Source organism: Cygnus olor, chromosome 2, assembly GCF_009769625.2.
Source record: "Cygnus olor isolate bCygOlo1 chromosome 2, bCygOlo1.pri.v2, whole genome shotgun sequence".
In the NCBI taxonomy this organism is placed as follows: domain Eukaryota; kingdom Metazoa; phylum Chordata; class Aves; order Anseriformes; family Anatidae; genus Cygnus; species Cygnus olor.
Genome location: NC_049170.1, coordinates 74,225,810 through 74,250,154, shown reverse-complemented (window position 1 = coordinate 74,250,154; position 24,345 = coordinate 74,225,810). Strand labels below are relative to the sequence as shown.

At 36.6% G+C, this 24,345-nt stretch overlaps 1 long non-coding RNA gene across 1 annotated transcript in view; it reads right to left on the bottom strand.

Annotated features, from left to right (window-relative positions):
- Nucleotides 1-264: 264 nt before the first annotated feature.
- LOC121066214 overlaps nucleotides 265-24,345 on the bottom strand; it is a 30,269-nt gene continuing 6,188 nt past the window's right edge. Inside the window, exons 2-3 of the long non-coding RNA XR_005817590.1 lie at nucleotides 1,003-1,122; nucleotides 265-819 (exon numbers count right to left, since the gene is read on the bottom strand). This is a non-coding gene — a long non-coding RNA (uncharacterized LOC121066214). The remainder of the gene's footprint in view (nucleotides 820-1,002; nucleotides 1,123-24,345) is intronic.

The window sequence follows — 24,345 nt, the reverse complement described above, 5'->3', positions numbered from 1 at the left end:
AAAGATTTATGTGGATTACTAATCCATAATAACCATAACAACTGTTTATTTATTTATTTTGTATTCATTTTATTTCTTTTTTAAAGACTGACTGCAATAGCATGTACGTGACTGAGACCAAAGTCAGGTTCTCAGCAGAATCAAACAGAAAAGAAACAGCAATGTTTTATTTATAAAGTATCAATATATAAATTACTATTCATTATTTATCCAAGTCTGAATTTTAACAAATATCTTTAGTGATAATTACCAGTTTTTTTTATATTTATAGACCAACAGCACTTCATAAGTATTTAATTTTACTATCTAATTAGTATGTGTATCCCTACTTCATATATAATACATGTAAAAATAGGTAATTATCACTAGACTATTTTTTCAGTCAAAAATATTCAGAGAAACACTTTTTTGCTGGTTAAAATGCAAATAACTAAATCTATTTACATTCCATGCCTTACATGCTTCTAACATCTGAGTAGAAGTATAGAAAACATGGGTTAATTCCAGTGTTAACTGGAGAATTGGCTTTAATGTCAATAAAAATATTTGTTTACATTTCTAGATCACAGTGGTAAAAGACAATTAACCTAGTAAGAGATTAGTTTCCAGATATTCCAGAATTGAAATAAATATATGGAGCTGCAGCATGGTAAACTGCATAGCAGTTCAGTTGTCTCAAACAGAGCTGCAAAGCTCAGCTACTCACCCCTTCTGCAATCTACTCCACGCTTTCTTAACTGCCGGCAACTTTCAGAGGCTTTTCCTCAGTCTTAAGGTTCTTGGTTCTGCTATTTGACAGGTCATGGTAATTTCATACAGCTGTAACACAAAGACTGCCACTTAATTACACTCCTCTATCGAATTCATGCTATTAAATAATGTTATTTCCATTACTGAACATAGAAGCCTATTTAAAAGGACCACTCCCCATGGAATGTCAGCATTTAAAAACAGCCCAAACATCCTGATTTCAATTTACCATACTTTATATCAAATACCTACCTACAGAACTCAATGTCAGTGCACATAAACCTCTTTGAGCTAGATCAGACTCCTTTTGGACAGTAACATCTTTCCCCATGAACTGCACTGTTCATATAGTTCTCAGGCACAGAGACCACCCTGGGAAAGGGGTAAAATATGTATGGTTTAACATCCATATATTTCTTTCTTTATTGTCTGTGAATGTGTGAAAATTGAGCTGTATTCATCTTCTTTATAGAAAGCTAATATATATAATTATAAATAATAATATAATTAATAAGTATTTATTATAAATAGTTCTTTTAATTCATGAAATTACATATCATCTTGCTACTGATCAAAAAAATATATATGTATATGTGTGCGCATGTTGTCTTTTCCCACTCAGTATTTCAGCACCTACCCCCGAAGCACTGCTGGGCCACCTCTCATGATACACTGTTAGACATAGCACACAGAACCAAAGAGTACACTGGACAGTTTTCAAAGCATTCAGTCCTCTGAGAAAAGAAGGGCAGGAGTAAAAGGGGAAGAAAAAAAGCATTTGTGCACATGACATAGTCAAGAATTCCACCTGTGCTGAAACTTAATGGAAACACACAAGACAGAAGCATTTAAACATCACCCAGTTACATGTCTGCAAAAACTAGATGCTCCCAAAGAAGAACAAAGGGACAAGAGGGAAAGGAGGCCTTAGAGTGTACTTGGGTTACACCTGGAACAGTCCTGCAGCTTTGGAAAAGCTTGGCCATTTTCAGGTAGTACTCCCTTCCCACCCACTCCCTGTGAGAGAGAAGAGATCAAGATTTTCTCAAGGGCTGACTCTGCCCTCATGGAACAACCTCCCATCTGGCACTGATCACATTCACACTCAAATACTTCTCTGCACCTAAAAAAATAAGTTCCCAGAGAGACTAACAAAGAACAAACCCACATCTGGTCCTTACCCTAAATCTGCAAACACACGGCTTGCATTCCCAAACCATAGCATGCAATCTGCCAAAGCTCAGAATGTTCTTCTAGGTCTGAATTTCAATTAACATGGTACATTTCCTTAAAGTAGTTCTAAAAAAAGTCCTTTGTTAAGAAGAAATACAGACTACTTCACTGGAGTTTATAAGAGTGATCTATACAACAAATTAGTTGGATCAGTGCAGAAAGGTATGACATTTCGCTGATGAAATATGGGAATACAATAGCCACACAAAGGCTTATGTATCATTATGCTTTTAAGTATCTGTAATATTGCTTATTTGCACATTTGCAGATATATGGTAGTATAACCAATGTGTTCTCGGACAAACATTATATGAGACTACAGTGGAACACCATTTAGACATTAAATCATTAATTTCAGTCTTAATAAAACAATGTTTGACTTGAGAGAAAATTATGGTAGATTTCCTCCCCCCACCTTTTTTTTTTTTCCCCTTCATTTTTGAACTTAACAAATATATTTAAGCTTCAATTACAACAGAAAAAATCCGTAACACAGAGATGAAAAGAAGAATAAACTACATTTTGAACCAGGAATATTTCTACATTTGGAAACAGCAAAGAACAACTGTTCTCCCAAGGAACAAAGTATAAAACATGGCTGTTGTTCTTATGAAGAAGTCTGAAATGACGTCTGTTACAAGACAGGAAAATAAGTCCAACCTAAAATATCCATTAATTGTTACATTCCTCTTGTCAATCTGTAGCCTCAAATCAAATATTGTTCTTCTAGCAAACAACCACTTTGCAGTGAAAATAAAATATGTGCAATAAATGTTCGAGCTTATAGCACTGGATTATAGGTTACTGCGTTTCCCGGTGAGCTAAAAAAATAATGGGAAGAGTTGTTTGTTCTATTTTACAGTACAATAACTGAGACTGAGCAATAATTTATTAAACATCTAAAATTAAGCTTCCACAATGAATAGCTTTCACCAGCACAAACATCAACCTAGTTGCTTAATTGCTGCCCCAATTAGTTATATAATTATATTACGTTTGTTTATAATGTATAAATAATATTCTACTGAGCTTCCTTTTTTCCATCTTACTTGAAAATAGACCCCAATTTTTACTTATTCAGCCTGTGGCTGAGAGAGGAACATGCAAGAAAGATGTTGAAACTAAGTCCTCAAGGTGACAAAGATTCAAACAAATGGTTTAGGATCCATGTTGCTTGTAGGTTTTTATTTTATGGAAATGCATACATTTAGTCTGACGAATAGTAAACACAGGCCTCATCAGTTCACTTTTCCCTGCCTGTGAGACTTCAGCTTAACGTTTGAACTACACTTAATGCAAATGAACAAAAACTTAACACAAAGCACATTTTTTGAACTAAAATTAATATTCTCCACTTGTCCTAAAGGAAACTCCCCTCCATCATGATATCAACTATCTTTAATCTTTTCAGTGTGTCAGGTTCTGAGAGGGCCAACAGCAGTACCAAGGAGATAAAAAAAAGCCACCTGTACTTCTGCACAGAAGTAAAATGATCATGTATTATATCCCAGGTGTTCCACAGAGATGTTGCTGTAGCAGATACGATCTCAGAAGTGAAGGAGAGTATGGCCTTCACAGTATCCTTAAGTTCCCTTCTACTCCAGGAGAGACTTGCTTTGAGGAATTGACTATTAGTAGAAAGATAAGATGAATCTATGACTTGATTTCAGTCAGTCCCATACTTAAAAACTTTCATGGCTATTCTCCTTTTTCATCTCTTTCAACAGCTTCTTCTCTTGCAACTTGCCAACCACACAGTCTTTAGATGATGATGGAGGTGTATGAGATACTATGGGAAACTTGACTTGATGCACTGAAAAAGAGTCGCTAAGAGACCTCCTGGAGCTGTATGTATCATAAAAATCCAGTCATTACCAGCGACCTCCAAGTGCACTTCCATGACTCCTATACTATGTTGAAGTTTCCAACCTATCTATTCACACTTGACTTTCTCTTTTTGGATACTGTTGTTTTATTGCTACTTATAAACATTTACTTTTGGAAAGTATCTTAAGTGTTTGAGATGCAGGCCTGATGAATGACAAATGCATAATAATACCTTAGAAAAGCTCACTAAAAATAGCTGAAGTTTCTAGTATCAGCACTCTCAGTATGTGCTCAACCACAGAGAATTAAGCCGCTGTAATGTAGATTATCAGATTATCACATTTAAAGTTGCACTGCAAGAACAAATTTCAAAACCTAACAGTATTTTAAGCCATGTTTCTTTACAGGAACATGTAAGATGAAGCTTAAAGAAAATTCAGACAATACAACATTATTAACATTGAACGGCTGATACAAAACGATGTCCAAAAGCAAGGAACTATTTCATTCGCTGTAGAGATCTAGCAAGATTCTTTAGTCTCACACACCTAGACTTAGTGGAAATAATTTTTAAAACAATCCAAAAATCCTAATAGCATTGAAATGCAAATATCAGCTGTTTTTCATATAAAAGCACCTGGAAGTAAACATCTCTTGTTTTTCAGCTCTCCAGCGTGCAGTCATTTTACAGGCAAGATGTTCTATTTCTTCTTTTCTAAGTTCCTTATTAGTCATGGACATTTTCTGTCCTGTTCCCTTCCCATGCTAACACCTCATTATTTATTACACTTTTTTTGTCATCCTGAATGAATACTATCAAGTAAATACTTGTATTCTTACCCTTTTTGCCTCCAAAAGAATCAATCAGTTCTCAGTATGGACTACAGACCAGATGTCATGCTTTAGTTTACAGACAATGTCACACAGACAATGAGAAGTCCGCAGATTTATAACTTCACTGCAGTTTAAAAAAAAAAATTATCATATGAAGAACTGGATCTTCCTGATTATTGCCTCTTTTCTTTTTTTTTTTTTTTTTGCCTTCGATAAAGGAAGAAGCAAAATTATTCCTTGCTCTTAACATCATAGTACTATCAGAATACATGGAGAAACATTTCAAAAAGGCCACTTTCATTTTGAAAAAGCTTGTTTTGGGTATTTTATTTGAACTTCAAAAAGGAACCTTGGCTTACCATTGATAATGTCACTAAGGTAGTTTGCAAATATATGATAGAAAACGTAAAGATTATTTTACATTTATAAGTTTTTATGATGACTGTCATATTACATTATTAGTTCCACAACCTTCTCTAATTTTCATAGCTTGTTTTATATTGCCATACAGTAAGAAAATATTTGTAATGATAAACTGTCCTTGCATAAAGTGACTTCTGTGATTATAATAAACTTCATTTTTATTAGCAATAAAAAATGCTGATTTATTGCTTCCAGTACTCTGCAGGTGAAGCAGTTCATGAAAGAACCCCTAATGTCACTTCCCAATGTTTTAATTTAATCAGCTGTGAAATGGGGATACTAAATTATGCTGTCTCACAGGTTTGAAGAGTACGTATGTCCAGTGGAGCTTGAAAAATCTTAACAATGTATTTGTTATTACTTTTTATTAAACTTATATCTCACTTATATTGCTAAATATTAATCCAGAAGAACAAAGCTCTGTTTGTTTTACTGTGCAAAAGTTGCAACTATAAAAACTGAACAGCTATAATTAAGGCAAATGCAATTTAAGTGTTAAACAATTTTCCTTATTTGAAAAAGGACCAGAAGTGGTTGGGTACCCTTTGTGGTACCCAATTTCATAAGGACTGTGATCTTGCTAGCTAGAGACAGTATCCTGCTTTGCTCTGTTTTCTAGGTTTCTCAACATTCCCAGAACAATTACCTGGCAGAAAGATGAGAAATACCAGATGTTGTTGGAATGCTTGCAAATCAATGCATGTCTAACGCTGCAAACCTACTGACATTAACAGACTTTGTCTTATGACTGCTTGGCCATCAACCCCAGAGTAGTCACTAGTGAATATTTACTAAATCAGCTACCTTGCTAATACTATTGCTTATAGTTACAAGCAATAAATAAATAGAAGATTTTTACTAGAGAAATGAAGTCTGGGTAAACTCTATGGTATATTAGTAAAAATATGTAGAGCCTCATACTACTTTTAATTCATAGATGTTCGGAGGCATACAAGCCATAGTCCAACAGCAGCACCATCCACTTGGGACATCCTTTTACTTTTTCCCTCCTGTTATTTTTGGATAGTATCTATATTCCCATCCCAAGCTGTCCCAGCCGGATCTCTCTTATTCATCACTTTTAAACCACTTTTTCCATCAGGCCATTTTTTTCCTGAAAGAGTTTCCACTATAGTAATTTTACTCAAAACAAAGACAACATTGTTAGAAAATATCTTTTGCATACTCTTGGATTACCTCATCAGCCCACTGGACTGATGATACACTCTGACATGATTCAGGTCCTTGCCTCAGCTCAGGATTTACTAGCTAAACAGAAAGTTCATCTAGATGAACATTACAAACATTAAAACATTGTACAGTTTTTCTAAATTTAGATAACAGACTTCCCAGATTTAATTATCATTATTCCTCTTAGACTTTGACCAATGGACACCCAAAGACTTTTTTTCTCCAATTTTCATTAGACAGCTCTACCTCAAGGCCTGTAAGTGCTATATAAAAGCTGGGTTATTTCCTTTACTCCAGTAACTACACCCTCCTTTTCTGTCTCCAACATTATTGAGCTCCAGCTGCCATTTACAAGGCACAGATGTTTCAGTCCCATAGCCATAACTATGCAAGAGACTTATAGGTCCTGACCTCCTGGAGCAGATCTTTTAACTTCCTTCTTAATCACTACTGGCTTTTTAGGTACAGAGGTATTTCCAAATTCTTCTAAGACAAGGAAAACTGAGACCACTTTCCCCTCCAAGTGTCCAATACAAGCCTAAGTATGGCTCACCTCTAATAAATAGAACTGCGACCAAAAAGACACATCGTCTTGCACCACTCTTTATAAATAGGCAGAGCCCTTTGGAAATTTCACATTCAAAGGCAAATCTATACATGCACTCTCTGGTGGTCCTCCTTGGCTACTGTTTTTCACTACGTTGGGAACATGCTATGAACCACAGGAGGACCACTTATTTAAAATTCCCAGTACTTATCGACATAACTTGTCCTGAATAGACTGCACTGTTATCTGGGACTCAGTTCCTGAATTTGGAGCTTATGTTTTGCAGATTTTTAGAATATGGAATGAGATGACACACTTTGAATTTTATTAATAAATCTATGTTTGCTAAGTAGCTTAATAAGCATATTCAGAGTATAGTTGCATTCCCATCAGGAAATGTAAAACACTATTTAAAACAGTGAAATTACCATAATTAAAAGAACACAGATGCTCTTTAATAATCTAGTAGATTGCACCCTCAATGGAAATGCTCATTAATTCTATTTTAAGACAGTGTGATTCACCTATACGTCTGATAATTATCATTGAAAGCTAGGTAAGCAGAAAGGTTACAGATTCAGGTTTGATGATTCCATCATAGAATATTCACCATCTTCCATTCAGTAGCAATATACCTATTCACTTACTTCCCCCAAATTGTACCATTTATAAGCAACAAAATAAGTCAGGGAGAAAATTAAACTCCTCTTTCACAAGAACACAAAAAAAATAGAAAAGAAAATCAGTTTCAGAAGTTGATCTGACTCTAAAAACTTGCACGAATTAGCACAATAAAATATCTACAATCCAGAGCAGGAGGTCATGAACCCCATTCATGTGATCTCCAAAACCTGGAAGTGACCTGCATCAGTAACACCTGCCTATACAAGCATTGCTAAACTGCTACAAGCTTGAGAGTAGTGCGACAGCTAGCAGCTTTTATGGATAGAACATGCACCGGGATCATTACCAAGATTCTGTGCTATTTGTACAAGTTTACTACATTGCTTTTCAGTATTCAAGATCCTGAACAGATCTTAATGCAACATGGTATAAGCCCGTATTCCAACATTATTTAAACAATTAATAAAATGCTGAAAGAGGCATCATTTGAGTTGTGTTCCTTTTACCTTCCACGGGACTTGCTTGAACATTTTGGTAACATGGGTGCTACTCTTCAGTTGTTGGTTTACAACATATGGTAAAAGCTCAACAGTCAAATAAGTCACTGAGAGGTAGCTCAAACATTTCTCACTGAAATGAGCATGCATTTTTAAATACAGAATGTACTAAACCTGGATTTCCTACTTCCTGAAAGAAAAAATTTAAGCCTGAACACAATACGTAAATACATATGAAAATTATGAAGCAAAAAACAAGCATTCAACAACACATGCTATTTTTGTAGTCTGTTAATGCAAGTTAATTGCAAGCACAGAAGAAAAAGAATTTTCCTAAGTTTGTTTTCATAAATATATTTTTTTTACATGCAGATACAAAAGAACCTGTGCTTTAACGGGTTAAGAACTTACTTTCTGCCTCTAGATAACATGTTTTGACAAAATACCCAAGATAAAAGGGATATCCCCACTTACCAAGCATAATCTAACTCACTCACCTGCACCTTCCCAGCCTCCTAATGAAACCAGGATAGTGCAGAGATTATCCAGGAACGAAGAGCTTGTCTCACTGAGCTCTCACTGTTCCTTGTTTCCCTGCAGATCCTACTGGCCTATAGCAACATACTAGAAGAAATAAGCACACACTGAATGGGAAATAACCTTTCTGCACAGCTAAGTCCGATACAGAACTGTAGATACAACCATGGAACTATTTGATATATAAACTCATTGATATTTTACAGTTGGTAAGCATTCACTTTATTTTTCACGTAAAAGAATGCTTTTCATCAGGTACTTCATTGTATCACATGGTTAACTCTAAGTTTAGGAGATGTAAGTTATCCAAATTCAATGGAAGTGAAAAGGCAAAGAAATGCAGCAGTTTCATCACACTAACCTTCTTTTAGGTAAAGTAAAATTCCGTAACAAATCTAACATTAACATTTGCTAACATAACTCTTAGCAACATAAAGATATTTTCTGAGAACCACTGAAGAGCAGAACTGTATGAAAATGTTAAAAAAAAACAAACACCATCATGCACAAAAATCAGAAAAGTGAAAACTTCAAAGAATAAAAGCATACAATGATAAAATTTTACATTTTTTTTTCTAAAAATGCATATAGTATCTGTCTCAAAGTTGAAGAAACTGCAATATTGTAAATGAAAACATGGTACATATCAAGGGTATATCAAATATTTCAAAAGCATAGGGCATTGTGATTACTTTTAATTTAACTGAAGAACTTAAATTAAAAAACAAATAATGAAAATAATGTGTAATTCTCATTCACTGTAAGAAAATAAAGTATAGAATTACACGAGTCGAATCAATTTGCTCTTGGTGCATCCTGGTTTACTAAATATATTATAAAATGTAGTATTGTAAGTTAATTAACTGATAAGTTAACTAACCGATCATCCTTGTATTCAAAATAGTTTATTTGTAGTTCACTGTATATTCAGTTTAGTTTCTTTTAGTGGATCATGCACTGCCTAAAAGCATTTTACTACTGGAAGGAGGAACAAGAAGACAGACTATTATTTTAGACTAAAGGAGTTAACTCCAGAGGTGTTCATATATACCGTCAATTAGCAACAAAACCGTGTCTATATTCAAACGTGTTTTTTTTCAACATCATATCCGAAAAACAGAAGAGGAAAAAAAAATCAGCAGGAAATCCTCCTCTGAAATAAACAAGCCTACATTCTTCTAGCCTTTACTGTGGTTACCCTTTCAAGACGTAAAGCTGTAATGATTCAGAATCTCAGCAAGTTTTCCTAGGTATGTTCCTGATCTGCTTCAGAGGAGGGGGGATGCCACAAAACCAATATACTCAGAATCCTTCTGTAGAGCAATGAAGCCTAGAGATATCACTCTTTCTGTAGCAGGAGGAAGGAGGAGGAAAAGAAAATAAAAACCACAAGAATCCATAAATAAATTTAGGAGGGTTTTGTATTTTTTTTTTCTTGAGGCCTACAGATAAAATGTACCTCTTCCATCACCTGGCTAACAATGTGAGACAGAATGAGCGTACAAGGACAGATCAGATCTTCAGTTCCTACTATGAACTATGAACTCCATATCACCTTTCTATGATCTAGAAAGGATCAGACTTTTAATTAAAATAAGTCACTCTTTATGAACACAATACTATTATGACTACAAAACATTGCAGTTAATATCCTAAATACCCTAAAATAAACACATTCTTGAAAAACAGGTAGTCCAAAGAGAGATTTTATTTTAAAAATAAACAAACCCAAACATTTTTTTTTTCTAAACTGAAGATAGGATTCAGATCTTGCAGGTTTCTGCCTAAACTACTGTGTGGCCACTAGTTCTAACAAAAATTATCATAAGCAGTAACTACTCTTTCAGCCCCAGTCCTGCCTTGGTAAAATAAACTGAAAATTCGCAAGCTGGTATCAGGAAGAAGATAGAACAATTTTTGTTCTGCTTTTTACACATATTTGGGTATACTTGTTTAATTTTGAATTTCTTGGGTTGTTATTTATTTTATCATTATATAAGGATGGCTAGTTTGCAGAGCAGCCACAAATGTGAAGCTGTAGTTTGGAACTCAAAAAAGAAATACATATACAAGAGGATGCTCTCTAAAACATAGTTCTTATGAAAAGGAACTTTGCAATAATATCATGACCTTGCAGGGTCATTAATATTTTTATTTTTTAATTGACAAAAGTATGAACTTTACAGGAAATGGTAAAAGACTCAGCAGAAACAGAACCATAGGCTTAGTATCTCAGAGAGATACTTAACTGCAACATCACTGAGTTAAGATTCTTAATAATGTCTGTAAATCAAAATGAGATGTCGACAACACTAGTTACAAGTTTTTCTTTATAAATGCATTTCCCTCCTCTTCCAGCAACTTTCATCAACGCCCAGCAGGACTTTAACTTTTCAAATCTCTTGCCTCCACTTGGCCAAGTTTTATTTAGTTGTTATTGCTGGAGCGTTGCATCAAGCCAACCATTACTGCGCCTCAGCATATCAGGTCATGTTTAGATAGGAACACTACTTTTCCCAATTTGAGCTTAAAATGTGAATTTAGTCCATTTTAATATGTATGTCAAAATAACCTCATCTGTAGGAGGGTAACTAAGGTTACCAATATGGAGGTGCTGCTATAACTGCAACTTGTGGCATAGCTGTATACCAAAAAATGGAAAAAAAATGGTTGAAATCAATCCCTTGAGCTCAAGTATTGCAGTAGGAAAAGGTACCTGCAATGTTGTTCATCGTGAGCCTGAGAAATGTGAAAGCATAGGAGGAGAGCACCAGCGAACAGTGCAGCACAGAATACTGACACTACCAGTAGAGCTTTAGAAAGACGTTTAAAAGGCTATCAGACATTAAATAAATAACTAAATAAAAAAAATTGACTGCTGTCTATAATCTCACCTGACCATCAATCCCTCTATACCATAAAAAGAGTTTTCATATAGGCATATCTTTTTTCATAAAATCCTCTTGAAGAACACCACACACAATAACTCAAGTGCACATAAAATGGATTTTGAGACTAAATGTTCGTTAAATCAAACAACAAGGAAATAGTTAAGTGTATCTGTCCATGTATTTGTTAGTATTACACCTCTGTTAAGACCATTACAAACAGCTCAATTTCAAACCTGTGTTATGGGTTGTTCTTCACACATAACAGTTTCAGGCTGTTTGTTTCAAGGAAGGGGTTAACATACCTCATCTCTTCAGCTATGGAATGACTAAATCAGAAGACAATTGAGCAATCAAGATATTTATTAAAATAGAAAGCTCACTTCTTTCAAAAAATGGGACCTTATAAAATTCATGGGTTTTTAAGGGGAAAAAACTCTACACCACCAGATTTCTAGCACCCCAGGGTATATACTGTAACACAGTGCAGTCCTCTCAAATAAATGGTAGCTAATAGAATAAATGTGTTTAAAATGAGATTACTCATTTAACAGTTTTCTACTATGTGTTCATTTTTCACACAGCAATTATTCATAACTATATAAAGGAGAATTACAGAAAAGTGGTTTTAAATTGCACTGCATGGAACAAAATGCTAATTCACTGCTATAAACAAACCTAAGAACTTTAAATAAATTAGCTTTTTTTCCCGTTCTGTAAAGTAACACTACTGCTACTTCTGATCCTACCCCATGTAGGGAAGACGGAAAAGTCAAAGTTGAAAACCCACTCCATAAAGAAGTGACCTCTTGAATTTTGGAAAGATTGACAAGAAAAGGTAAACTAAAATATGGAGTATAACCAAGTATGGCTGCTTAAGCTGCAAGTACTGACAAATTCAAATAGAAATAACAAGACATGGTGAGTGCTGTTTTATGTAAATCAGGTGATTTAACTATGTTGAGAACTAAGGTGGGTAAAATCTTACATAAAGTAAAAGCAGCAATTTGAAAATAGTCTTGCTATCAATAAACTTCACACATAGCAACATGCAAAACCCAACCAATCAGTTGGCTTTTGTCAGCACTATCTTAGTATTCTGAGTTCCATAAACTTGGTCATGTTACTACTACATGTTCATGAGTCACTTTATTACCCGACTACCAACACCATCAGTTCTTTTGGCACCTCTCTGAAAATTGATATTGGAGAAGGACATGGAATCTATCTTCTTACTGCAATCATCATCTCCATTGCTGTAGCCTCTCTAGGAATGTTAAGAGGAATCTCAGAAAAGGAATGCAAAAGGGCTGCTAAAAGGGAAGGAAGTAAGTAACAGAGACACAGGAAAATCTACGCCAAATGTAGTATTTAAACTTGCATTTGATTTTAGGCCAATGCTTAGACCTGTATTTCCAGTATTTCCCCCCAAAACAAGTTAGGCACAGGCTGTATGGATATTAGTTTTACTTGGTAAGCGGATACTATATCATGCTATAATTTTGTTTTGGATTGGATTTCTAGTAACCCATATTGTAAAGTAGTCACAAAATGTAAGAATTGTTAATGTACATGGTTAGTCTTTAAAGACGGACTCAGACAATACAAATGACAATTAATTAATCTACTGATAATGAGTTTTTCAAAGATTCTCCCCATCCTTCTGAATGCAGATCAAAGGAGATGCCAGTGCAAGGAGATTTGTTGCAGACTACCAATTAGGTTGAGAAAGTATGAAGTCTGTAAACAACTAAAGAAGGTCTCTGGATCATAAACCCTTACCTTTAGGAGGGATTTTTTTCTGCAATATACTGTAATGGCAACAGAACTAAATCCAGGCAATTCAGCAGTTTTCTGGGGACATGGTAGGGATAACTCCTTGATGCAAGTACTGGATGAAGGAACAGCACGTGATGCACAGGCACATCTGCTTGTCACTAAGGAGAAGGATCTGGCTGGGGAGATGGTAATCAATGGCAGCTTTGGCTGCACTGACCATGAAACAGAAGAGTTCAGGATCCCAAGTGAAGGGAAGACAAGTAGCAGACTACAGACTACGTACCCTGGGTTTCTATGAGAACAGGATTCAGCTTATTCAAGGAACTAGAGTGGTCCAGTGAAAAGCAGCTCTGAAGGGCAAAGGAACTTGCAAAAGTTGGCAAGTCTTTTAGAATAATCTCATTTTCGCTCTAAAATGGTCCAGGCCAATAATCAGGAAAAGGAACAGATTACCAGATTGGTTTAACTAAACAGGGAGTTCATGACTGATTTTCAGTGTAAAAAGGCAGTACAATGGAACAAGCTACAAATGAGTATTGCCCAGATGTTCAGGGATAACATAAGAAAAGCCATAGCTCACAAAGTTGATACTTGCAAGGGCTATCATAATACAGCATTAGAAGCTCTTTTTGTTGATTAATAGAAAAAAAGCTGGCAAGATAAAACATGGTCCTAATTGTTCAGTGGGGCATGTGGCTGGAGCAACAGCAGACACAAACTAGGCTGAGATACCCGATGTCTTTCTTGCATCCTCACCAACAAGATCTCCCAGACCTTTGTGCATACTGAAGGAGAGGAACAGTCAGCGGTGGGTTATGTATGAGAACCAAACCCAGGGAAGTCGTTGCAACCTGACAGATTGCACCCAAGAGTGCTGAGAGACCTGGCCAATTTCACAGAGGACATTATCACCTTGGAAAAGTAGCAAAGATCAGGGGAAGTTAGCAGTGACTGAAAAATTGAAAATGTCACACACATCTTTAAAAAACACTAAGAAGTCAACTCAAGGAACTACAAGCCAGCAGCCTCATTTTGAGAAAATCATGGAACAAGTTCTCCATGAACACAGTTCTGGGCACGTGAAGGAGAAAAAAGAATGCATGGAATTACCAAAGATAAATCGTACCTGAACAGCCCAACAGCCGTGCTGAAATGGCAGGATTAGGGGATGAAAAGAGTAGTGAATGTTATTTACATCAACTTCAGTAAGACTTCCAATGCTGTCTCACAGTATTCTTGTATCCATGTAAGGATATCACATTCTGGGTGGGCGGGTAAAAAATCTGACATACTCTATAGGGAGACTGGTACCAAATGGAATAGTGCAGCACCACAGAAGGCTGTGATGAAAATTCTCCTGTTTAATATCTCTATCAGTGACACTGATAGGCTACACTCTCATTGGTTTGCTGATAGCACCAAATAGGGGGAAGCAACCAACACTCAGAGGGATCTACAGAGGCTGGAGGAATGGGACAGCAGGGAACTCCTGAAATCCAGCAAGGACAAACACTAAATGCTGCCCCTGAGGGGAGAAATTATCCTCTATTTGGCAATCCCAAGAGCACACCTGCTAACTCCATTCACTTTTGGAGTGCCCAGTACAGGAAGGATGTCATTTAACTGAGGCAAGCTCACTGGAAAACCCCTAGGGTGCTCAAGGGCTGAACACTTAACTGTGAGGAGAGGCTGAGGCTTGTCCAGCCAGGAGAAGAGAGAGCTTCAGGGTGACAGGCCTGCCCATACCTGCAAGAGGGTGGAGGCAGGTGCCTGGTGGAAAGACAAGACTGATAAGGTGTGGATGCAAGAGAAAATGATCACCCTGAGGACATTCCAACAGTGTAGTAGGCTGCCCTGAGAGGCTGTCTTGGGGGTTCCCAAAATTTGACCAGATAAAGCCCTGAGCAATCTCATCTGACCCTGTAGCTGACCCAGCTTTGCATAAGAAGTTGGACTAGAGACCTACGCCTGTGGTTCCCTCCAGTCTTACTCTTTTATTTTGTAAATTTGTACATGGAAACCATAAAGAACTGTCTGACAAAGATACTCTATCAAAACCTTACAATGTAACAGAAAGGGTATCATGTAAGAAAGATTTTCCTTATATGAAAATAGCTTGTATGCAAGGCTTGAAGAAACGGGGTTCTGATCAATTTTAGAACTCCATAGCTGTGAAAAGAAATGAAATCTGAGGATTCAGAGCTCTAAAGGAATACTTGTAATAGCAATTTCTAAAGTACAATGCGAGAAAACGAATAATTACATTTATATTTAGAGTTGTGGAACACATTGTTAAAAGTTCAATAGATGTAATAAATAGCTTGTTAACACTTTATACGAGATGAGACCCAACTGCTGTAAAAATGTTTTTGGAATCAGAGATACTTACGAGATACCTATGCAGTAACTTCCTTGAACAGATGGCAACTTTTATAATACCCAAACTAAAAAATCAAAGATTGTAAGACCTGACCTTGATAAATCATTCCTTCCTCTTCCCTGAAGACATTGTACAACACATGCACTATTGTGACTGTTGAGAAATCTAGTAGTATGGTAAAAGCCACTACGATCTTCTCGTGCCTTCAAGGAAAGTTGTATTTATCTGTTCAAAAGCCTCTTTCTGTAATTTTTTTTTTTTTTGTAAAAAATGTCCTAGAGTGATGGTGATAAAACCCATTGCAATTGGCCAGAATTCCTTACACATTATTAGCAGCAAAATATTCCAGGACAAAAGAAGAGTATGAAAAAAAATTGAAAAAAGAGTAAGATAACATATCAGAAAATAAACTGATTAAATCTTGTGGGAAAACATTATCACTAGATATAAATATAACCACTGTAATAAAGTGGAAAAAAAAATCTATAGTTGAAAGACAATAAGGTGCAGCCATTGTGTGTACACATACACAGCTTATCTGTAGCCTATACAACACCCACAGCCACACACTAGCTTTCTATTGTGCAAGACATTGCTCAGTAATTTTGCCAAGGACAAGAAACGATTGATGGAAGAAACATTAGCCCATGTGTCAAAAAGCCTGTGTTTTTTGAACCAACAAGCCAAGCTTCAGTGTCAGTTCCTTTTATATATAGATATATATATACACATATATACACACACACACACACATTTTTTCTTTGTACATACTTTGTATGAGCATCTTAGGGATGCCAAGTGCCTTTTTTTTTTTTTTTTTTTTTAAATAAAAGTCAAGCTATCCATGTTCCTGATTTCTATGCCCTGTTCTACCCACGACAAGTAAACAGTGTGTGTTTATCTGGAACAGAGACAGCAGCAGCAGAACTGGATATGCCCAGGTATACAGGAAGTGAAGCAGCAGGGAAATGTGCATATGTAAGTGATATGCAAATGAAATGACAGGCCCTCAGCTGATTAAGTGCTGACTATGGGATTATGATAGCTCTGTAAAACTGCCACTTCAGTACTCACTAGCAGCAAGAAAAAGCAAACGAAGCATTTGGAATTATTAGGAAAGGCACAGAGAATGAAATGAGAGTATCTTTACATTGCTGTGTAAGTTAACTGAAGTACGAAGTAATGAAAGTGGAAAAGAGCCAGAGTATGTTGGTAATAACGTTCAGTGACATAGGACACATCCTGTATGAACAAGAGACTAAGTTTGGGGAGGAAGAGAGAAAGAAAGTTAACAAACTATAAAAACCAATCTGATGCAGAGAGATGGTAAATGAGGAGGAATTGCACACCATCTCTTCCAGTATAGCAGACATAATGTGGAACTAGCGTAAGACAGATTCATAACAAAGGAGGCAGTTGCTCAGACAATGCAGCTGTCAGACAATGCAACAGTGCTACAAGATGCTGTGAATGCTAGGAGTTTACAGTGCCTTCAGGGTAAACAAAAATTACATGGAAGCAAAACACACTGAAAACAGATTTGCTTAAAAATATCTTGTGAGCGAAAACTAGTTCAAAATTGAGTAACTCAAAGGAAAGCCATGATATTCTGTCTTTATTAGATATTTGCTTTACAAGCTCTGATCCAAACAGGTTAGTAGGCTAGATGAACCTTTGACCCACAACCCACAAACTCTTATATTAATACCATTTTCTGAACCTCAGCTAACCTATCACCTCTGTGCTCTTACATTTTAGTTGAGCAAAATCAATCTCGACTATTCAGAGTTCACATTACATGTGTCACGTGAAAATTTCCTCTCTGTACTATTAAACTAATGAAACAAAACAAGAAATCCTCAACATACCCACAGCTCAGAAATTACTGTTTTGCCAGGTAAAACACGTGTAAGGTTGCCTTCGCATTCTTTTTTAACCTTTAGTTTTCTGTTGTGCAAAGACAATGAAATCTTATTGTATTATTGAAAGTGCACATACATACTAAAGGATAGTTCCTCACCTCAAAAAAATTGCCATCTAAAAAAGTCATATAACAGATTTCAACATGCATAAAATAGAATCTCTACCTGCACAGAGATAGAAAGCCAACAGGTAACAAACGCTAGAGTGGAAAACAATGCTGATAAAACCAAACTGAACCTAGTTTTACATGCAACCGTTAGCCAGAAATCTACCAGTATGCACAACTAACCTCTTGTGAGCAACTGACTCATGGGTACAGTAACTACTTAGTTTTGTTTTCAAAGGAAGAGTGGAAGCTAAGGAGAAACTTCTACTAAATAGGAGCTAATCAGTGCCACTGTAACATTAAAAGCTTTTTTTTTTTCTTTTTAATTATCCCGGAGTGATCCACAAGGTTTTCTTCACTGTTCAGCAGTACTCTAGCTCAATCTGATTCTAGGTCTCATATGCTGGGTATTTTATATAAATCCATCTATATATAGTCTCCTAAGTTTATTCCTTTCATGAAGATCACAGCAGGGACTCATTTAAATATGAAGCAAATAAATTTCCTTACTCTAACACTTTCCTGAACCCATTTGATCCACACTAAAGATAGTCAAAACCCAAACCACCATTTCTTTTCTATGTGGGATACGCATACCACATAAGTAACAACTGAATTTTAATGGATTGATATTCATTATGTTTCTCCCTATCCACGTCTGCCCCACAAAGGATGACGAGGACAGTTTGATGATGCAGACAAAGTCAAGACTTTTCCACCTGAATATGAGAGGTGACCTGAAAATAATCAACTTAAAGACTGACCATGAGTATTTTGTTCGTATGACTTTGTTTGGCATTTGCTTTGTGCAGAGTGCTCCAACAGGCATTGTGGGCCTGGAACAAATGAGCTGTGAAATACAATACGCATACTGTTTCAGAGATCTCTGTGTCTGTGGTAAAGAAGAATACCCTTGTCCTTGGAAAGCAAATTTAAAGGTACATGGTTAATTTGCCCTGAGTTATTGATCTGCCAGGTATGTGAAATCTCACCTTAACCAAAGTCCGTTACCCATGCACACAGTGGAAGGAAAAGTTTACTACCAAGAATGTAAACTAAATTGCACTGACCATGGTTGACTGAGTTTAAATTGAAGATCCATTCAGGCATTCTAGTTAAAGGGATACCAACTTTTGCATGAGCATGGGTAATCACAGTACCAAGAGAAAAATATTGGAGTGTGGGAAAAGAAAGCAAAGATATCTGTTAAAAACATTTTTAAACTGCTTATGAACAAAGTCTGACCTGTAAACACATTTTTATTTTGTTTTCCCATAGAAAAATTGTAGTATTTGCCAAAAGCAAAAGAACTCAAAAAGCATTAGGTTCCTAGCAGTGCATGTAAACAGGAAGCCTGTTAGAGAAGATTAGAGAAGAAAAACAGTGTAAATGCTTATGCTCAGAATTTAGCTGAACTCACATAACAGTTCCCATGTAGATATCAAGTATACATACAGGAAAGAGTTAGCAGAATTCCCCTGATATATGTTTAATACAATACCATGCCTTATCAGGCATTATGAGATCTAATCACACATTATCTTTAAAGGATAGTGGGCTTAGTAACCCCCACCACTAATCACAGCGTTTCTTATAGATGGAGCTAATTTATTTTCAGGTTCTAAAGTTCTTGTAACAAAGTCATAAAATTCTGGTAATTCACAGTTCTGTCACCACAGTCTTAGTGTGGGAGTTGTTGAGAGTATCTTTAACCTTGAGGAAAAAGAAGGATAAACAATAAAATATTTCTTTCTTGATGTTTCATCAACTTCAATGCTGAAGATAAAAGTAAAAGATGTAAAGATACTGCAGGGTCAATACGGACTTTCCAAGAAGCACATCACCACAGTTCCCTTTTTCATTGCTACACTGTGCAATGTGGTGCCATGAAGAACAACCTGAGCTACGTTGAAACGACCTTACTCAAGTATCAGAAGTAATATAGCTGTGTTTGTGTGGATACCTGCACAGAGTGATTAATCACGTTTCTCGGTGGCACAGACTTATGCAGTTGGTGGCTGCATCTGAACATTTATGAATGCCTGCAAGCAACACTGACTTCAGTAGTTCACTGACCCCGCTAACCACTAGACAGTATTTTCCAACTGTTTGGGAGGAGAGTATGCGTACATAGATGTTCAAGGACTTGGACAGTTTCATGAGATGTAGGAATTATCTTATTTCATGAATCCACTGGTTTGAATTTATTTTCAAAGACACACAGAGTGATTTGGAAACAGGTGCAAGAAAAAAAAACTCACCCCCCAAAAAACATGAAGACATTAACATACCAGCAGAATTCCTTTCAAACCTCAAGTAAACAATGTGCTTGCACTTGGCAGCATTACAGGTTACACACCCTCCAAAAGTAATTCCAACCATACCACCTGGAACTTATGAATGTCTCTATATATGTGTATGTGTATACATATCTCTTACTCCAGCTGAGGTCTAACCCTTCAGTTAGCTTCAACAAGCAGTACCAAATTTTATTTATTTGTGTTCTATGTTTTTTAACTTATCAATTTTGAACTGGTCGCATCTAAGTTGAATTATACCTGTCCTGAACAGGTAGTGTAAGAAGAAAGGCACTACAAGGTTTGTTTTCTTTATTTTTGTAGGGGTGTTCCAGTCACTTCGTGGTCCAGTGACACAGCATTTACTATTTTATTGCCATTACATTCTTTTTCTAATATCCATACTCTAAAATAAAGTCTTCTCTAACAGCATCTGCATCGATAAGAAATTCCGTAGAATTATCATAAATAGTTGATAGGTTACTGACTGTAAGTCCACCATGTAACCTGTGATGCGGGTGACCAAAACAGAAAACATTTTTTTCTAAATGTAAAAAAAAAAAAAGCTTAATAACATGCAGAGCTTTACATAAACTGAGGCCAGATACAAATGCAAACCTCTTCTGTAGTGAATGCTCAGTTCCAAATGGAAAGGAAGAACTATAATTTTTTTATTAAAATTTGAAGAACAACAAAAAGCAAAATTAACACTGAAAAATGTTTTTAGTCTGTCTCCAGAAACAGCTGGTAATATCTAGGGAATTGAATCCTATATAAGCAAAATAGCAGAGAAAAAATATGCACATGTAATCTTAATCACAGTACAGAGCAGTGGACCTTGAGAGGACGTGCAGTTCATTCACTTCCTCAAGCCATGATCAGACAGAAAAATACAAGAAAAATCATTCCATTTCTCAAAACTATCGATAGACTTGCATGAACAAGTATGTTTTCTGAAAGATTGATCTGTCGAGGTTAGCAGTGCTGAGAGAACAAACGGGAAATGAAAGAAAAATGCACAGAAGATTTCTGTAAATGGTATTTTTCCATGCATCTGGAACTAGTATCTTATTTCTGGCAGTGTCTAACTAGATACCGAGTATTGCTGAAATAGCATGTCAGAACAGGGATGGAAAAGCTATTTTTTTCTTTGCCCTTTGCACTCTGCAGGTAGGAATATTTTATTTCATACATCATTTACAAATTGCTGTGGGGATTCCAGAAGCTAATTTGGCTTCACAGGATTGATGAATGAGGAAAAAAAATACTGCTGTTTTTCCTGTGTGCTGTTTTTGAAAGCTGTGCACCTGGGACTTTGGCACACTGGGCATTGCCAATGATTCATTGTCACAGTGCTACAGTGAAAATGCTGTAGTTTCTTTTAAACCTCAGGGAATTTGTTCATCAAAATGTGTAAATGATTTGCATTTTACTGTTCTTTTACTGGCCACCCTTAGCAACAGCAAAAAAATAAACACTACAAAAATAACCCGTTAAATCTAGTAAAGCTTCTAAATGAAGATGTTCAAGCAGGAAAAATTAATAGAGGAGACAATCCTGACTGAACAGAAATAGGAAACAGGACTGCACGAGGGTGTGATGTGTGTCTGCTCCTGCATCTGGCACAGAGCACTGGTTTGCACAGTACTGTACACAGTGCTGATGGGAAAGGAGACTGCTCCAGACACATTAGCCCATTTTGGTTTTAACAATTTTAACAGACCTACACTAGATCCAAGTTCAGGAGGAAGATAAAAGAACATCTGATCTGTTACAACATTTGGAACCCAATCCAGTTACATTTTTTTTTTGAACTGTATCTATCATCATTTATCACACTGAATGAAACCAACTTCCATAAAATAGTCAGTGAACTACAAAGCAATCCTTTACAATTCCGCAGAGCAAAAAGGACTGTCATTCTAAACCAAAGATTGTTACATAGAGGTTTCTATGTACTAAAGATAATGAGAATATTCTACAAATTAAAGAGACATTATTTTACATAGAAGGGTATGTAGTGTTTATCCTATCACTGTATAGCCACAAATCCACATTCTGCAGACAATCTGCAGTAATTAATGAAAATAAACAAATACAAACTAAGTGTCTGATAGACATCAGTTCCTTCAACTGTAAGTTATTAAACTTAGGTTTAATAACTTTAATAACTCAGGTTATTAAAGTCATAGAGAGAGCGTGCAGCTGCGATCATTATTACCAAGTTATTATTGCTGTTTCCAGTTCAGGGTAAGCTGATAAGCGTTGCTTAGCCAAACGTGGCAGCTACAGATGTTATGAGACAGATGCTCTTGAGGTTGCTATTTTTTACTCACATCAAGATGAAAAAGTTGCTACCCTTTTACACATCCTTTTGGGAATTTGGTTGCAGGGACCCCAATTCCTGTCACAATCAAGTGGATTAGCTAACATCAAGAAAGGATTCCCATGAATAGGGCAACCAGGCTGGTGCTAGGTTTTCTGCCTGCCCCGTTGCCTCAACAGAACAAAGCCAGATAACTTGAGGTTTATCATCACAGAAGTGTCACACCTCAGAAACACTGTGTAGGTGGCATTCGGGACTTACTTCAGAGGTAAAAGAGATGGAAAGAAGACAACGGAGATCTCCTTTATGAGCAACCAGGGCTGAGCCTTCATTGAAGAATAACCAGTCTCACTGCCCAACAGAGGGACAGGACAGACACTTCCCAAATAAAATCCCAAGTTTGACTGGGAAATTATTTGGGAATTTAAAAACAAAATCTTCACTTTTACTGGTTAAAATGTTTTACTGGTTAAAATGTTTTCCTGGTTCTTTAACACATATCTGAGACTGAAGCCTGTTCCATTACATTGTTTGTGCCCTTTACCTGCACTTCTGAATCAACAAACATAACTCAGTCTGACTACTAACAAGAGGAAAATGGCAGCAGAGCATTGCAAAGCCCATGCACTGGAATCCAAAGTATAATCCTGACAATGAACTAAGTTTGAATACAGGTATTAAAACCCAGCAAAATACGCAACAAATTGTTAACCCTTTAAGAGGTGAAGAAAGCCCTTCAAAAAATCTAACACTGGAGTTCATGTGACCTCTACAGTAGATCGAAGATAATGTCAAAAGGAAATGTTACATTACTCCTCCTAACTTATATAATTTTTATTTCAAATCTAGACACTATCTTGATATAAACCATAGGAAATACAGTCAAAACTACTACACGCTAAGAACTAGTCCATCAACAGATACAGCTGCATTAGCAGTAACATCTCCATCTTGTGTATCCTCAAAACTAACAAAAAACTGAGAGTGAAAGAATGCCACATCAGATCCCACATATTCGTGCTGCACAAGCACTTAACAAACAAATACATTGAAAAAATGAAAGAAATATCTCCCAGGCCTCGGATTTCAGAAAGCAAAAAAGGCCTCTTCATTCCATCTTGATTTATCCAAGACTACCTCAAGGTGCTACAATGTAAAACTGATGGGAAAATACATCTCTTCATTTGAACATTATACAAGACTTCTGTTAATTTATGGGGCAACAGAAAACCAAACAGAACCCTCGAAAAATGCAGAAGGGCAGTGTTCTCATTAATTTAGCTTCCCCTCTGATCACTCATTTCTCCAAAAAACTACCAAAAATCTTTCAATAAGCAAAAGTAGGTATGTGATGTGACTGAAAACTAAGATTCACTTTTAACAACAGGTAAACATGACTTGAACAAATCCCTCAAGGAAATCCTAAGTTTGCATCTCCAGAAACAACTAGTCCCCAGGCAGTGGAAAAAGGGAAGCATCACTCCCATTTTTAAAAACAGCAGAAAGGAGGACCCAGGGAACTACAGACTGGTGAACTTCACCTCCCAGGTGAGCCTGAGAAGATCGTGGAACAGATCCTCCTGGAAGCAATTTCAAGGCACACACAGGACAAGGAAGTGATCCGAGACAGTCAGCATGGCTTCTCCAAGAGCAAATCGTGCCTGACCAATCTGGTGGCCTTCTACGATGAAGTGACTGCATTAGTTGACAGAGGAAGACCAAGCGATGTCATCTGTGTGGACTTCTATAAAGGCTTTGACATGATCGCACATGACAGCCTGATCCCCAAATTGGAGTGAGATGGATTTGATGGGTGGACCATGGGTGGACCATTCAGTGGATAAGGAATTGGCTTGAAGGCTGCACCCAGAGAGTGGTGGTCAGTGGCTCTATATCCAGGCGGAGGCCAGTGACAAACAGCATCCCTCAGGAGTCTGTCCTGGGATCGGTGCTTTTTAATATCTTTATCAGTGACAGACAGTGGGATTGAGCGCACCCTCAACAAGTTTGCAGATGACTCCAAGCTGAGTGCTGCAATTGATATAACAGAAGGAAGGGATGCCATCCAGAAGGACCTTGACAAGCTTGAGAAGTGAGCCCACGTACCTAATATTAGGTTCCTAATAGGAACCTAATAACCTAATGAGGTTCAACAAGTCCAAGTCCAAGGTGTTGGACCTGGT